Here is a 12,063-nt window from a genome sequence, read left to right on the forward strand (position 1 = left end):
CTGGGGAGTCAGGCAACACCTTGAGCTGCTTAGGACAGCTCTGATAGCTGGAACTGCAAGGAGACAGTTCAGCCCTGAAGGGTGAGGTATCCTGGACACCTCAAGCTGCTAAGAACAACAGCTCTGCCCTAAAGGTGTCCTGGATATCTGGAGCTGTTTAGCACAGCTATGATGGCTGGAACTGCAAAGAAGCAGCCCAACCATGAAAGGGAAAATTTTCTGACTTCTTGGGAAAGCCAGGCCTGGAACTGCTTCAGCAGAGAAGAGTATTCTGACTGTTAGGGAAAGTCAAGATATACCTAGTATGATGGGGGATGGTCTCCCCGCAGGATATAGCAATCCTGCTTCTCTCCTAGAGAGTCGCTACAGCTGAGCTTTGCTCAGGCCCCACTTAAGGGGGCTTCCTAGCAGAGCTCTGCTTCTCTAGCCTAAAATGTTGCTTCTTTTGCTTCACTCTGCAAAAGGGGAAACCCCTGCAGAAGTGTAGCAATCTCCAGCTCCCAGAAAAGTATTACTTTTCAGCTCTCTCTTGCTTTGTCCACTGAGGGACGTCTCAGCAAAGATCTTGATTTAGCTCCTCCTTGCTCTGCTTTTTCAGCTCTCTCTTGTTTTGTCCACTGGGGATGTCTCAGCAAGGATCTTCTCCATGCCAGTGACTGAAGATCTTCACACCCAAAACTCTTTTGAGAAAGAGATTTATTTGGGAAGGAGGAGTCCAGTAGAGTAGCTGCCTCTCTCTACCAGGGTGGAGAGAAGAGCCTTTTTTCTAACTGACTAGGCAGGGTGGTTTACACAGGAAGTCTTGGGGGTGGAGTCAACCCTGGGCCCAGGGTTCTACTATCCTGCTCTGTGATTGTTTGGTTTCACAAGTCAGTTGGCCAGGGTCAGAGATGGCTCTGATCTGACTGAGCCAAACTGTATGTCCTTCTGCCCTGATCTGAGCCATCTTTCCCTAGTTCTGGGCTCCAGGGTCAGGGTGGTTTTCTTTAGCCAGCCCCTTTTCCCTACAAAGTGGGTGCTTTTGAAGAATACTGAAAATAGGTTTTAGAAAAATTTGACCCGTTCTCTCACATATGACCCAACACTGGATGGATGTGGACCCTTACTGGGCTGATTAACAGGAACAATGCACAACAGGCAAATTTCCTTAACAGTCTTGGCCAGGAAAGTCATGTCATGCAAAGTGCTGAATCTTAGCTGGGACTGATACCCCTCTACAGTGCACATATGCAAAGGATGGAGATTATCTGGTCACCACAGCTTTGGGGGAGATTACTATAATATGAAAGTAGAACCAGACATAAAACAAAACTTCCTGCAATGCGCAGAACACCCTTGAAATGTGTGGCCTAAAGTGTGCATCATGTTGAAGTTAGAAAATGGTCAAAGTTATTTGTAGTACCAGGGAAACATGGGTTGACACAGGGGAACACATACACAGTTTTGTATGTAAGTGTGTAGTCATACTGCTTCTCAGTATGAATAAACACATAGAAGATGGAGAAATCTATCTGGTTCTCAGCTAGAAGCTTCACCCCTACTGGCTACCATTTGTAGTGCTGGAAGGTGCTATGCACACTATAGGAGGAGAGAAGTAATCATGAATCTCAATCAGCTATGTACCCTGTAAACTACAATAAAGATCTATCTAGTAGTGAAACAGTGGCACTAATGTTGTGGGAGCAATCAATCACTTTTTGGTTGGATTTAAATTTTGTTTCATGGGATAGAACCCCCACCAGCCACTGTCAAGTAGACATGATCCTGTGCTTAGATAATCATGGACCCTGGGGGAAAGGGCTGTTATTCTGCTAAAAGTACATAGCAATAAAACGATTTGTAATGACATATTGCCATACCTACACATCAGTGTGTCACTCAACTTTTATCAGAGAAGATGCTTCTTTAAGTAGATGACAACTAACACAAAGACTCATAACTGGTTAATGCGTAGAAAATAAGAGACATGACAATACTTATCCCTAAATGGTACATCTGAAACACAGCCCTACCATCTAAATCTTGGGGATCTAAATGGAAGAAGGGATAGAGATATTGTAAGAGCTAGAGGTAGTGACTGATTTTAAGGAAACAATGTTTTCCAGGCATGTAACGGCAGATCAATAGAGGGATACACAGTGTTTGTGACAGCATACATGAGACCTACAAAAGTTCCAGGCAGACAAAATCCCAACTAGACTTGAGGGTTCTTTTTTTTTGTATGTTTGTTTTAAATTTAAGAGTGGAGAGGGAGATAATGAAGCTGAATGAGTAGGGAGGTAGAGGAGAATCTGGGAAGAGTTGAGAGAGGGGCATGATGTGATTAAATATATTATATGAAGTTTTCAAAGAATAAATAAAACAATGTTTAAATATAAATATATAACTTAACAAATTATCACCTCATTGTAAAAGTAATTTCTTATCAGTCTCACCATCACCACTCTTACTGACTAGCTTCATTTTCTTAGTCTTCCTTCTACCTCAATCTTCTGGAGCATTTGGTACAACATAGAAACAAAGTGATAATGGCAAAAACAAAAACAAAAAAACAAACAATCAGCAATCAAAACAAGCCAGATAGTGCCACTTCTCTGCTCAGTCCCCTCCAGCTGCTCCCTGTGCTGTTCAGAGTCCACACAAAAGTCCATATAGTTCGCTTGCAACCATGTGTTATCTATATGACCTTCTCCCTACTCTGAATTCACCTCAAGTTACTGCTATCCTTTGATGATTATTCAAGACAGTCTGGCCTTCTCTTCATTGTTCTTTGCATGCAGCAGGCATGTGCTTAACTAGAACACTTAGAGCTGTTTACTTTGCTAAAACTTTTTCTGCATTTGCGACAGATTGGAGGACCCAACTGCTGGTATGTGGCAGGGGTCTTGGTTGTAAGTGGTCTCTATTATTTTTTGTGAGAAGCAAACAAGTACTCTGCTGATTAATAGCTGTCAGATGCTCCCCATCTACCACAATATGCTGCAGTAGCAAATGCCTGCTACAGTTCCTGCTGACTACCAGGACTAGGCCACAACAGGTCCTACTCAACCATTGCGCCCTGTTATGGTTTTCAAGTCCAGTGGGACTGTGAACAGCATTGCTTCTGTTTCTGAAATTCCAGCCACTGTCATGACTTTAGCATTCCCATTTTACAGGTAGCATGGTAGCTGTCAATCAGAGAGCTACTTCTTCCAGCTTTCATCAGTGATAACCATTAATTTTTCAAGAAACCTCACCACAGGTGCAGATACCTACATGAGCTCTGATATAGGTAAAGATGCCCAAAGACAACTCTGATCCAGCTATGGGAATAGCTATAGCCAAGGCTGCTGTTTTAATCTCACTTTCCCTCAGTATGAATCTGTTGTAGTTTTAGTGCCTTCAACCATCATGGAGTTTCAATGATGTTCCACTGGGTGAAACAGTTCCAGCTGACAGTGTACTTCTAGTCTGAAACTGCTGCAAAGGGTCTTACCTACTACTCCTGGGGACTGCACCACAGCTGGCCTCCTTCCTGTCAGAGGTGAGGCCCTGCTGCTCTGCACATGACCATTGGTGTACATCAGAGACTGTCTGTATAAGCACAGCTCCTCTCAATCTCCTCCTGGTAGTCTGAGAGCCTCCTCTCATGTATACTGCCTCCCTGTGTTGAAGATGAGGCAGAAATGAACAGATTCTTCTGAACAATCTCTTACTGCCCACCTGTGGCCTTTATTATAAAGAGAACAGGCTGAGCTGGCTGCATGGGATAGACAAAACCTGGGGCTGTCAGCTTCAGGAACAATCCAGTGCCAGGAAATAAAGGAGGTTGAATTGTTCCAGAGCAGAGCTGGGAGGGGAGACTATGGTCTCTAAAGGACTATGGAAGTACTGAGAAGGCAAGACTCAGCAAATTGTGAAACTACAGAAAGCAAGAGGCTGCAAAAGAACCAAGCAGAAGAACTACAGACTGTGGTGCAGGAAGAATGCTCAAAATATAAGAAAAGCCATTCAAAGTGACTAAGCACCTAAGACACCAACCCTTGAATCTCAGGAACTGTAACAGCGGCTGAATGGTGCTTGGAAAACAGTTTTGACAAGACCGGAGTAAGTCTCTGGAAATGGAAACTTATACCCCTAAGTCTCTGGTTTTGCAGAACTAGAGCCAGAAACCTCTGGCTCTCCAGGCTTAGAGCTGTAAGTCCCTGTTTTGAAAGCCTAGCTTGAAAATTGCTGGTACCCCAGGATCAGACCAATAAGCTCTGAGAGCCTACAATCATAAGACTAGAGCCATGAGCCCATAATTCACAAGATTTAAAGCTGTAAATGTCTGGCTTTTCCAGCCCAACTCATATGCCTTTGCCACTCAGAGGCTCAGGGCTGTTGACATTCACAAAGATGCTATTTTCCTGCTTGTGCTTCCACCTGGATAGATGACACTTTGCACAAATAGATTTTTATAAGTGTTTGTACAAATACTATCTTTCCAGCATGCCTTAATTAAAAGTGGAAGCAGATTTCAGCAAAGGAAGAACATGGTGGGCAACACAAAGGTGTTGTCTGCTCCAGTTCCCAGAGAATTAAACAGGGGAAAGTTGGCTAACAGCTTTTGGAAGAGGTGGATGATTGTCAAAAATCTTTTATGTCAGTAGAAATGCAAAACATAAATAGAAGATGTCCAGTCTGTCATAAAGAGGTAGGTGCAGCACTCTCTTTTCAATGAGAGGTAATGGCAGGAGGCATAGAGAAAGACAGTGAGCCTTAGAAAATCAGTACTGTGCCCTCAGGAACAAATGCTTTAAAGAGTCAGGGTGGAGAGAAAAGCTAAGCATGGAAATAGCAGCAGGAGAGCAGTTTGTGAACCCTCTTCTGAGGACACCATATAAGAAGCTCCCTGCTGAGTTGGTAGCATCTTTGTGGCCTGTAACACCTGTGAATCATACTGTAGGAACCAAGAGCAAGGACTATATCTGAAATCTGGCTGGAGAATTGTCTCTAAACTGTGGAAAATTAACTTTGATTCAGAACTTCATATATTCAGCAAGGTGGAATCCTAGTTGGAGTAATTATCTGCAGGGGAATACAGACAAAATCCTAGCATCAAGTCAGATATCAAGAAGGATTGCCCAAGGATGGGACCATCATTGGTCAATTGACCAACTGCTAAAGAAGTGTCCAGAGTTGTGATCAGTGGCTATGATCCTGTCCTTGAAGAACCACACATTGATGGAACCAGAATCTGAGATGTGACTTCATGAAGGACTATGCCAGAATGTGCATGGCATCTGGGAGCTCAGAGAGGAATATTGAGAGTTGAAGCTGGAACCAGCAAGCAGGTAGGACTGAATCTGACTCTTTATGTCATTCTGTTCTCTGCCTTCACACTTCTTCCAATAAATCTGTTGGAAGTCTGATGTGCTCTGTTCTCATCCTTTCTCTCTACCTCAACACTTCTTCATTTTCATTTTGATAGGATTTCCCAAAGAACATAGGCTGACCTGGTTTGCAAGGTCTTTGGGTCTAATCCTTCTGAGAGTTTAGACTGTTTTAGGTTATTTGATTGCATTTCTTTTCATTTCACTTTTAGTCAGAACTGTTTCATTTCCCCTACCTGCCCTTACTGTTTTTCCATTCTATTTATTTTTCCTGCTTTTACATTTCCCACGTAAATCAATCTAGTACTAATTTCATTTTCATTCTGTCACTTTACACTTATACCTACAATAACTAGTATTTTAGTATACACAGTACTGTCAATATTCCTTTACTTCATAAAACCATTGGGATTTGATAGGTAATGGTTTTTGCTTGACTGTTACTGAATTTTTCATAGTGGGCTGAGTGTCTAATGACTGAGCTAGACTTCAAATATATCAGAGAAAAACAATAACTTAAGCCTTCTATAGCATAGTTTTTCTTGAACATTTAAAACATGTCAACTGAAAAAAATAGGAGTGATTTAAAAAGTCAAATAATCTAACCCCAGATGCAAAATTTGTGACAAAATACACAAGAAACAAAATACCAAGTCAATATACTCATTCTAATATTACGAATCTCAAAGTAAGGCCTCAAAAGAGAGTAAAATAGATGAAATTCTATACAAGGAATTCAAAATAAAAAGTATAAAGGCATCCAAAGGTATCCAAAAGGACACAAACTCCTGAAAGAATTTCCAAAGAACACAAACAGATGAATGAAATGAAATCAAAACAAGAGTAAGAAAATAGAACTCAATGGAGAGAAATGTTGTAAAATAATGTTTTAGTACATTATGAAGATTTGTTGTTTCAGATTGGTTAAATAAAAAGCTGAATGGCCAATAGCTAGGCAGCATTTTTGGTGCAGAGAGGATGCTGGGAAAAAAGGGTAGAGATGCAAAGAGTCACCAGTGAGATGGACAGGACACAGCATCGGCTTTAGAGAACAAAGGTAACCAAACCACTTAAAAGAATGTAGATTAAAAGATATGGGTTAATTTAAATTATAAGAACTAGTTAGGACCAAGCCTAACCTATCAGCTGAGCTTTCACTTTTCATCAATAACTAGTCTTCATGTGGTTATTTGGGAGCAGACAGGTGGGACAAAAAAGTCTGGCTATAGAGAAATACTGGAGCAAACCTGGAATAGTGAAAATGAAAATTTTGGTAAGTTAAAGAAGTCTCAGGGGAAGCATTATTAATAGAATAGATCACAGGGAAGACAGAATGTTAGGGCTTGAAGACAAAGTAGAGGAAATGGACATTTATATGACAGAGATAAAAAGTTATTAACAGAACATTCAATAGCTATTGGACATAAAACAACCCCAAAATCTCTCTGGTAATGACTATAGAAAAAGGAGAAGTAATTCAGGCTGAAGACATAGGTAATATGTTCAATAAAATCACAACAAAAACATTTCTAAACCCAGAGAAAGAGATGACTGTATTTAGAACAGCATCCAGACAGATCAGAGGAGAACCTTTCCACATCCTAGCATTGTCAAAGCAGTAAATATAAAGAACAACTGCCAACTCAGGCTACCAAACCCAGTAAAACTATCTGTCATAATAGAAGGAGAGAAAATATTTTCTGTGATAAAAACAGGAAAAAGAAACTCATGACTGTTAAACAAGTTAGAATGAAGAAAAAGCATATCCTTATGGGTGCATAAGGATATAGGAGGTAACCACACTATAGGAGTAGATAAGCAAATGAAGAAAAGCTACAAAATAAAAATGTCAGGCATTGATACACACCTGTCAATAATAACCATGAATATTAATTATCTCAATTCTGCAATTGAAAGACACAAAATACATGCTAGCCAATTGGGTGGGTAGATTGCTTCCCCAAAACATACTTTACCACAATAGACAAATGCAACCATAGTAACAAAGAATAGAAAAGGAATCTCAAGCAAATGGATTGAGAAATAAGTATCACATTTCTAATATCTAACAAAATAGACTTCAAACTAAAATTAATAAGGGGTAATGTAACTTTATACTGATTAAAGAACAATTCATCAAAAGGATAATGTTAAACATATGTCCACTGAGCACAGGTGGATCCACTTTAATAAAACAAGTACTACTACATATAAAGTCACAGGTTAACCAAAACACAATAATATCATGTGTCTTCCATACCTAACTCTCACAATAGGAAGGTCATCCTTCCCAAAACATAGAAACACCTACGTGAATGACATCATAGGTCAAATGGAGATGGCATGGATATTGAGCTGCACACTGCTGAATGATAAGAGAGCCACAGACAAAATCAGAAAGAAAATAAAACAAATAATTAGAATCAAATGAAAATGAAAATGCAACATACTCAGTCCTATGGTATATAATGAAAGTAATCTTAAGATGGTAATTGATAGTAACAAGTACCTATATTTAAAAGGCAGACATTCCAAATAAATAGCAGTTTTTCTGAGAACAATATGAAAACACAGGCCAAACCCAAACAGACGGAAAATCTCAAGTAAATCAGGGAAGCAATTAATGAACAAATAATACAAAAGAAACAGTGAATCAAAGTTTATTCTTTCAAAATATTAATGAGACCAACATGCCCTTAGCCAAACTAACTGTAAGACAGACAAGATCCAAATTAATAAAATTATAAATAAAGAGGGAGATAGGCATTTCAATAGCTTCCAATGAAATTCAGAATGCACTCAAATTTTTTCAGTAGACATGAAAAAATCCACATTTTACATCATAATGGAAACATTAGTTAATTGAAAACATTAGGAGAATGCAGCAGGCTGAGTAGAAGCTGGACACTGGTCTCCATTTTTTGGTTAATACTCATTCAATTACAGTGTGTCTCTTTGTGTGAGAGTTTCTGGAAGGAATAAAATGCCAATTGGCTCATGTGCAGTTTTTGGAAGTTAATATGAGATACTCTGCACAAAATTTCCAGTTGTGCAATTTCTTCCCTGCAAAGAAGAACCATGAAAATAAGGGCAGTCCCAACTGGCTAAAACTAAGTCAGTAAAGGCTGTGGTTCCAAGATATTCAACCCAGCTCTCCAGTATCACAATATAGCATCTCTGGGCTAGAGTTTGGGGATTTCTGAACTAAGGTTGCAAAATGTCTTATTGAGAATTGACACCATTTTTTGGTGTCTTAATAATGGCTATTTTCTGCACATATGACCTAAAAAATTAAATATGGATGTGAAATATCATCTAAGCAGATCTGTATCAGGCTACAACATGGAAGTAATGAGAAATCTACCAAATAAAAACATGCATAAGTTCTAGCTAGTCAACATTCTATCAAGGAGTGAAAATGTTCATGATCCCTATCTGTAATTGATGAGCTAGTGACAGCCGATGGATTTTGGGGTAAGGAGAGTCCATTTTCTTTGTGGGTGTGGTTCCTGGAGGGTTGATCTCACTCCAGTGGATGGCTGCACACCCAGAAGTACATAGACAACACAAACTGGGGTTGTTGGGTTATTGAATTTTTTTTTAAAAGGAACTGAAGTTGGGGGTAGGGAGATGAGGGTTGGTCTGTCAAGAGTTAAGGAAAGTAGTTGTGGAGTAATTATAATCAAAATACTTTGTACAAAATTGTCAAAGAACTGTACTAAACATATACTTAAATGTTGAAGTTCAGATAGATCCACTACTGAATTCTATAACACTCTTAACAAGGAACCAACACTGATCCTCTTAAAACTATTCCCAAAAAAATGGAAAGGGAAGAAAGACTTCCAGTTTGTTTTACACAATTAGCATTAACCTAGGGAAAAAACTCAATAAAGACACACAACAAGTGTAGCTGAAGTTTTCCTGTGTCCTGGCCTGCTAGCAGTCTGGACAAATCTCTTTCACTAGTGTCCCCCAAGTAAACACACAGAGACTTATATTACTTATAAACTGTATGGCCATGGCAGGCTTCTTGCTATCTGTTCTTATATCTTAGGCCATTTCTATTAATCTATGAGTTGCCATGTGGCTTGTGGCTTTCGAGTATCTTACATCATGTTCCTCCTCATGGTGGCAGGCAGTGTCTCTTCTCTGCCTTCTTCCACTCAGCATTCTCCTCTCTCCTTGTCCCACCTATACTATCCTTCCTGCCTGGCTACTGGCCAATCACCATTTTATTTATCAATCAATCATAGCAACATATTCACAGCATACAGGACATCCCACAGCACTTCCCCTTTTCTGTTTTTTCAAAAAGGAAGATTTTAACTTTAACATAGTAAAATTATATATAAGAAAATAATTATCAAGCAAGAATTACAGTTACAATATCTAGTTTATTTGTATTTGGCAAAATTAAAGAAGATATCCTATCTATCCTATATTTGTGAGTCTAAGGTTTTATATCTAACTTATTTTTTATCATAACTAAGGAAATTATAACCATCTAGTCTTCAACTACATCAAAGAACTCAGAAGGATATAATATTACCTGAGAAATGGGAGAAGGACTCAAGCAACTTTCAGGAGTCCTGTGAGAGTAGACAGAGACAGCTGGCAGCCTGGACAGTCATCCAAAGTTCTGTAAAGGGGCATCTGTCTTCAGCCTACAGGCCTAGAGTCTCTCAGTCACCTCTCTCTGTGTCCTGTAGAATGTCTGGCAGTTTCCTCTGCGATGCAGGAACCTGAAGGTCCATTTTGTCAAGCAAAGTTCAGTGGTCACCTTCCTATGGGTTTTGCATGTCCAGTCAATCAAGCAGTCCAGGCAAGAACAGTTTCTTGCCCAAATGGCTCTTTTTGCCAAGAACAAGATAAACTCCACATAGAGCATCTTCAATGCCCATCCTCCTCTCTGAAGTAAATCGGTGCTGCCAGGACCTGACATGTCTAATTGTCCAGAAAGTCTAAATTTTTAAAAATATTTTAAATGCCATATTCTGTAGGTCTTTGAAGTATTTAAAGATTACCTACCTAAATGAATTATATCTATGTATACCTAGAAACTTAACATGACTATGTTTTACTATCATAGAAGACTGATTATTAACCTGTATTTCTTAATTATCCATTACAATCTAAATGAGTTACATAAACATAATACCTTAAACAAGAGTAGAAATCATATATATATATATATATATATATATATATATATAATTAGAACAAAACCAACTCTAAATTTGTGTCAATAAACTAAAATCTATACCAATGTAAAATATTTTAAACAAGTTGCTCTTTAAAAGTAGGTTCAATAATCTACCCTTTCATCCTATCAGTATCTATACTGTCCCCTTTTATTCTTTAGAAAGAGATTGTATTTATAATCAACTTGTTTTAAATAAAAATACTGGTTTTTCTCTGTCCCACACCAGAGGGTTCTTCTGATATGGGACACAAGAATCTCTCAACCTTTTTTTGTAGCAATATGCTTGGGTTTAAAGAAGGAGTGAGCTAATTCCATCTCCAAAGCCAGGTTGGTATATTTGGGAATTTGGGCGTAGTTTCTCATACTACTTCCTGCTGGGTGAGGGTGCTGTATTCTTATGGGGACAGAAAGAAAAAATTAGGATTATGGAGTAGTCTATGAGCCTGCATTGTCTGAGCCAGTTGCCTTGAAACCATTCTGGATGTTGGATCATCTGGGCCATGGTGTCATCAGAGACCTTTCAGGGAGTCTTGGCTGGTCAAACTTGGTGTATCTTAATCTGGAACAAATCCATAGCCTCCTGCTTTCTGTGGAAACAAAAGCAGAGCCTCCTTTCCAAAGCAACATATCCTTATATCCAAATTTTGAAGTCAAGGTACCTTTAAAATATACATATTGGCTTAACTCAACAGCTTTTACAATCAAATGTCTTTCTGCAGTTAAAAATCCCAAAGACAACACAATCAGATTCTCTGTGTAATATCCATCTTTATGTGGCTTATTTTTACACTACCTTTACTGTCTCTTTAAAGACTTTATTTTTGAAAACCATCTATTTCTTTATATAACTGCATATATTTTTCTCTCTTTCAAGCCTATGTACATTTTTACATACATTGTAAACTGTTTAGAGATTTATCCCATCTGAATCTGTCTTATTATGAATCTATTGCTTTAAACTGCAGCATTCTAAGACTGAAACAGCAGCTATGCCTGCTGGCTCCACCCACCTCAGCTTTTCAACATGGTGGTAGTACATTTACCAGCAGCTCTGGGAACCATGGTCCCACAGACTCTAGGAAGCAGTGGGTCTATGATTCCATCCAGCAGTGTGTAGTCCAGAAACCTCTTTTTTTTTTTTTAACTAGCAAAAACTATATCCAACACACAGCATAGTGCCCAGCTTGGAGACACCTCTGTGTAACATAGCGACGGTTAAGCCCATACACCACAAACCCACCATAGAGTAGCTCAAACCCGCAGGCTGCTGCTGACTTGAGAGAGACAACTAGGTAGCTGTTTTTAGCTCCATTTAGAGTCTTTTTTCTCAGGTTTTAGGTGGTAACTCTTGCCAACCTGTTGGGCGCCATTTGTAGCTGAAGTTTTCCTGTGTCCCGGCCTTCCAGCAGTCAAGACAAATCTCTCCCTCTAACATCCCCCAAGTAAACACACAGAGACTTATATTACTTGTAAACTGTATGGCCATGGCAGGCTTCTTGCTAT

This window comes from Peromyscus californicus, unplaced genomic scaffold, assembly GCF_007827085.1.
Source record: "Peromyscus californicus insignis strain IS unplaced genomic scaffold, ASM782708v3 Scaffold_13__1_contigs__length_99412109, whole genome shotgun sequence".
Taxonomy (NCBI): Eukaryota; Metazoa; Chordata; class Mammalia; order Rodentia; family Cricetidae; genus Peromyscus; species Peromyscus californicus.